The following is a 5,694-nucleotide window of genomic DNA, read 5'->3' on the forward strand; positions in this document are numbered from 1 at the left end:
TACAATATACTTGATCTATATATAGCATATAATATAACATAATGATATAGGTTTCAACCTACAACTACAGCAATGCATCACATTAAGAATCTCTCTGTAGAGTATGGCGAGCTACTAATTTTTTGAACAGATTTATATTTTGACTAAACGTTTGAAGTCCATCTCTTTCAAGCCTTATAGATGATTGGGCATGAACTTGAACCGCTACGTAAAACTGATTTTCATCAATAAGCATATTAATACGAATTTAAACCTGAAACATATGAACAGTTTCAGTTCAACTCCACAACTTGCAGCAAAAAATGCCGGTGGCATATATAAGCATTACATATGGCCTGTCTTTATTGAAACAAAGGAATTTATGTATAAAACAGTTATCAAATCATTTTAAAATTTTTGCATTACCTAATTGATTAAACTAACAATGGCATATTTGATAACATGAACCGATAGATTAAACTAATAATCGATTAAATTAACATAAGAACTGAATACCTGATTTTATAGAGAATAGGTTTCGAATAAACAACGCAACATCGTCAATAATTGATCTTGGATTCCTATCGGTCCAGTGATAGACGATGAATAACCATGAACTTCGATTCATCACCTTGATCGACAATAATGGTGATGCAAAACCTTTAGAATTGTCTCGAAGTAGCGTTCAAAAAAGTAGCAGCAAAACCTTAGGGTTGTCAACAATTTTAGTCGACAATTTGGTGTTTAGGGTTTTTTTTTTCTGAATGTCGTAACTAATTGGGTTTTTTTGTTGTTGAATTCTTTAATTTTGAATAATAATGAATAATATGTAATAATTTGAATGGGTTATATATAGATTTTCAAGTGATTGATGTTGCTCTATTTGAGACAGCTGTTGGGGCTCTTTGAAAAGAGAAAATTACACTAGACCCTGAAGATCCTACTACAGTTGACCAGTATGCCAAAGTCATGAAGACTGTAAAGGGGAAAGTAAGTTCTTAAGAGTTATTGAAATTACAAAAATCTCAAAAATAATTTTTGTGGAACCATATTTACCGATCTAAGTGTCAAAGGTAATTTAATTGGATATGTTGTTGCTAGGGATGGCAATGGATCGGATATGGATCGGGTGAGGCCGTATCCATATCCATTTATTTTTTTTAGTTTTCATCCATCCATATCCATATCCGTCGGATGAAGCGGGTTAATGGATAATTATCCATATCCGTTTAGATTTATCTTATTTTTAACAATTATAAGCGGTGGTTCATTATATACGATCAAAAGTAATATTTTTTAATAGTTTATGCGACCGAAAGTCACATTTTTACTAATCTATATAACAAATATTCAATAAATAGCTTATTAAATGTGTAAAGATATCGACATTTAAGTTGCTTACTTTTAATTACATGAAATCACATTTAAACCACCAAAGTACGATAAATACATTTAAATTAAACAAAACAAAATATAAGAATAAAGTTATATTTTTAGAGAAAATATAACGAAAGATGAATATGAATATAATTAATGAAATATCACTACATAAATGATACTAATTTGAGTGATAAATTTATATATTTAGTTATTTCGAGTGGAAGCGGGTTCATCCATGGATGAATTTTTTTGTCCATATCCATATCCATATCCATTTAGATCGTCCATATCTACGAATAATCGGGTAGATCGGATGGATATCCACTGAATCGGGTATTCATTGCCATGCTAGTTGTTGCCCATTTTGAATATTATTTTGCAATATTTTATTAGTGCAGCACACATTTCCCTGGTCATTATTTTAATTATTTTTGTGGTGTTAATTGCATTATTCAATTCTATGCTTACATGGCTGATCTGTTCTTTGACTCTCAGAGAATCCAATTTAGCATCAAGCAATGAACCGATGGAATCCAAGATGCTCGGCCTTATATGTTGGCCTTGAAGGATATACTTCTCAAGTATGTAACTTTTTTTTAATTAATGACTAACAACCCTATATGCACTCACCTTTCATTTGAAATATGGGAGGGTTTTTTTTTGTTTGTTGATTTTTTATTATTGTTTTTAGAAAGCTGTATATTCGTGAACAAAAGTGAGAAGCTTCTTTTGTTTTAACTCTTCAAATTAGTTTCATTTATGATATATAGGTGTATGCGCGTGTTAATTTTATTTGATCAGCAATGATTTCTGTAATAAATTTTGTTAGATAGGCTGATATTTGATGGTGCTTTGTGTAGGTTTGACTATTCTAAGTCAAACCTGGAATGAGATTACAGATGAAATGGGTTTGAAAATGAAATGAGTGTGGTCAGTTTTGATATGTACAGCAGGTGTCTCAAGAGGATGTTTAGTGCTGTTTTGTCATGGAAGTGCAGAGGGTCAAAATCGAATATTGTTTTGATACGCATATAAATGTGACGTTATAAGCCTAAAGTTATTATGCCTCTATTAGCTTATGCCTCTATTAGCCACAGTAATCACCAAGTATAAATTCTGGCATTGGGCTCATTTTTAATGGTGTTCATGTAAGTAGATATCGAATTACATGATCTTGCATAAATTGTGCCATATCATTCGACATTCAGATACCCCAAATATGGTTCATTACTGGTGGTTCTTATGCCCCTATTAGATACCCCATAATGCAAATTCTTACGTGTTTGTTTTACTAACGAAAATTACTAGTAAGGTTACTAATGAATTTTATTTTATTTTCAACCAGGTGTAGATTATGCAACCATATTTCCACTGCTAGCGGTTTTTGCACGACCAAGCGTGAGTTATCTGTGTCTAATGAAATTTTGACATCAAGTACTTTTTGGCAATCTGCATGTTTATATGAGTGATCGTCTATACGGTTAAACTTACATATGTTTTAATCTAATCGGATACTGGTGTTACTGATTGTTTACAAGTATTTCCGTTACTGTACATTAAGGATCCGGTCTCAAAACCAAACGGTAATGGGTGTAGATAACCCATGATGTGGAATTTCAGGTAGAAGAAGCGAATCTATTGCGATATTATTAATATGACTTATGTTTATCAATATTACTCTCATTATTTTTTATTTTTTCAGTTATCTTTTTGTGTTGCCAAGGATGAGGTCATAAAATTCATAAAATTATATTCAGGAGACGGATGGTTCTTCTATGGTTGTGTTGGGAATAACGGTAACGAGCTTGTCTTGTAGGGTGATGACACAGTTCATGAGTGTGACTAATGTGACAGAGTTAAAGATGTGTACTACATGTATATTCAGTTTTTAGTTCTCAAAACTTACAAACTTATCCTTCCATTGATTTGTACTGTTTTGTGTTTTATATTTTTTTTTATATATTTCCTTTTATATTTTGTTTTATTATTTCAGAGTTAAAACCACCATTCATGTGAAGGATATTACTGGGACAACATCTTTTGTTCTCTTTGAAACTCGGCTTGCTAAAGTGTTGAATATCAGTGTGACCCGGTTGAACACGAAGATGGCGATGGTATGACTTTGAACGCGAAGTTTGACTTTTTTTTTGGATCAAACAGGAAATTCAAAGTTTGATTATTATTATCGGAAGATGTGAAGGGCAATGGTTGTGAAGTTGTATGCAATTAGTTTGGGAAAAAGTCAAATCACTTTGCCAAAAAAAGTCAAATCGATCTTGGGTTGTGATTGTTAGTTGTTTTAATTCATCGCGAAATTGGTTTGTGTGGTTTGTGTGCCTTTGTGGTATTGTTGCAGACTTGCTATTATTCGAATTCCATGTTACTGGTTACCAGATGTTGTTTGACTACTTCAAGAGGTAGACTTCATAGAACCTAAGTTCAAATAATAATAATCACCGAAACTGCATGAAGTGTTCTAGGTCAATTCAACTCGATACGTTTGGACCCATACAAGCTTTGTGACCAGTTATACCTTATAAATCCCATTTTGTCACCAAGACGTTTGAAGGCAGTTTCAATGAACAAGACACCACGATTTTGTTGCATAATCAATTTAATGATATGTCTTTGGCATTTGACATTGGAGGTAATTCTTAGTTACTTAATTAAAGTTTTGATTGTATTTGTTGCATCATGAAAAATACATTTTTATTAAGATGGTCTTTTGACCATTTTTTTGATAGATTTTTGTTAAATTTAATAGGATCTCTTCTCAAGTTAATTTATATATCAAATCACGATGATCATGTGGTTAATGACAAGAGGGAGAACTCTCAAAGTGAGAGACTTGTAGTTAATAACGGTTGCATTTTATGAAAAAACAACCAAAACTAATGAGTACTTAGGTTTCATTCAATTGAAACTTCACCAAGGGGGTATGATTACTTCATTACTCTTTTCTTTTTCTTATTTTATTTAAACCAATTTTTCTGATACCGATATTGGTGTTGCCATCCTCTAATTGCAGATAATGTCAATGTAGTAATCAAGGTATGTTGTACCATGTTATACATTGAGAAGACTTGGTGGTGGGGTGGTGGGGCATACAAGTTTGCCGATAAGAAGAAACTGGAATTTGCATAGACATAGAAGATAAGATAGACCATCTTTTAGCCAGTTCAAATTTCCTAGACAGAATCCCTTCTGCCTTCAGAGAGTCGAATATATGCAAGTTCAAAATCTTTTGAATCAGGGACCAATTCAGAATCACTTTTGTTCCTTGAAAAGAGAAATAGACCAAGTATAGGACTATATGCAGAGTGTGATAAAGAAACAAGATGCTGACGGTTCTGGAATGTGATTGTGTTATATTATCAGATAAAACGTGTGGTAGTAGCTTAGTCGAAGGCATTAGGTGAACCTGTAGTTTTAGTTGAAGATCAAGATCTTCAATCTCATGGATGGTTCATGGTAATTGATCACAAATTTACAATGCTCTAGCTATCAGCTGTTATTGTCGGGTATTATTTAGGTTTCTCTAATTGTGTAATGACAAGTTGCAAGTTCAAGTACATGACTTCCTAAGTGATACGTTTTAAATAGTGTTTCACTGTTAACAATAAGGTTTCTTACTTTTTTACCCTTTTTACCCGTGAACATGGTTTTACAACAACTTAAAATATCGCCTCTGCATGTTTTAGGTTAGTAGAACTCAACCAAATATGCGTGGGACTACTATTATAATTATAATGTTTAGATAAAACTCTACCAGTTACCATATACTCACTTTAGATAAAGTTTAAATCTACGTAATAATTGAACATCATACCAACTATTATACGTGTTACTCTAATAAGAATATTTGTGAAGTCATACCCCTATCATAAGCAAAATCTGAAAAATATTCATACCTCTTTTTATATTATGATTTTCAACTTTGTGTTATTTGATTTTTTTTTTCCTCATTATAATTTGCTTGCATTATTATGAATAATTGAACAATATTACTGAAACTATTTCAATTTCTCAACAACCTAACGAATACTATATAAAAAATAATTATTCTGACAAATCAACTTTTGATTCGTCCCTAAAAAAACCCGCGAATTCGCGGGTCTTAAGCTAGTTAGTATTTATAATTAAAAAAAAATATTACATTACACAAGAAACGTCACGTAGCTAGGGGTGTGCATTAAACAGTTTCGACCATGAAACCGACCAATCCAAATTGATTTGGTTAAAGTGAGTTGGCTTATTTGGTTTTCATTTGGTTTATTGGTTTCACCCGAAAATATTTACGGTTTTCAGTTTGAATTTGGTTTGTAATATTAACAT

At 32.1% G+C, this 5,694-nt stretch overlaps 1 long non-coding RNA gene across 3 annotated transcripts; it reads left to right on the forward strand.

Moving 5' to 3' along the window:
• Positions 1-1,801: 1,801 nt before the first annotated feature.
• On the forward strand, positions 1,802-4,978 carry LOC139861816 (uncharacterized). 3 transcript variants are annotated; one of them, XR_011763976.1, is made up of 6 exons: positions 1,802-1,940; positions 2,705-2,979; positions 3,062-3,234; positions 3,353-4,006; positions 4,124-4,295; positions 4,388-4,978. It is a non-coding gene; the product is annotated as an uncharacterized lncRNA (long non-coding RNA). The 3 variants fall into 3 exon arrangements; XR_011763977.1 differs by having other exon boundaries at positions 2,705-2,757; positions 2,898-3,234; XR_011763975.1 differs by having other exon boundaries at positions 2,705-3,234.
• The last annotated feature ends 716 nt before the right edge of the window (positions 4,979-5,694 follow it).

This window comes from Rutidosis leptorrhynchoides, chromosome 8, assembly GCF_046630445.1.
Source record: "Rutidosis leptorrhynchoides isolate AG116_Rl617_1_P2 chromosome 8, CSIRO_AGI_Rlap_v1, whole genome shotgun sequence".
NCBI classification, from domain to species: Eukaryota; Viridiplantae; Streptophyta; class Magnoliopsida; order Asterales; family Asteraceae; genus Rutidosis; species Rutidosis leptorrhynchoides.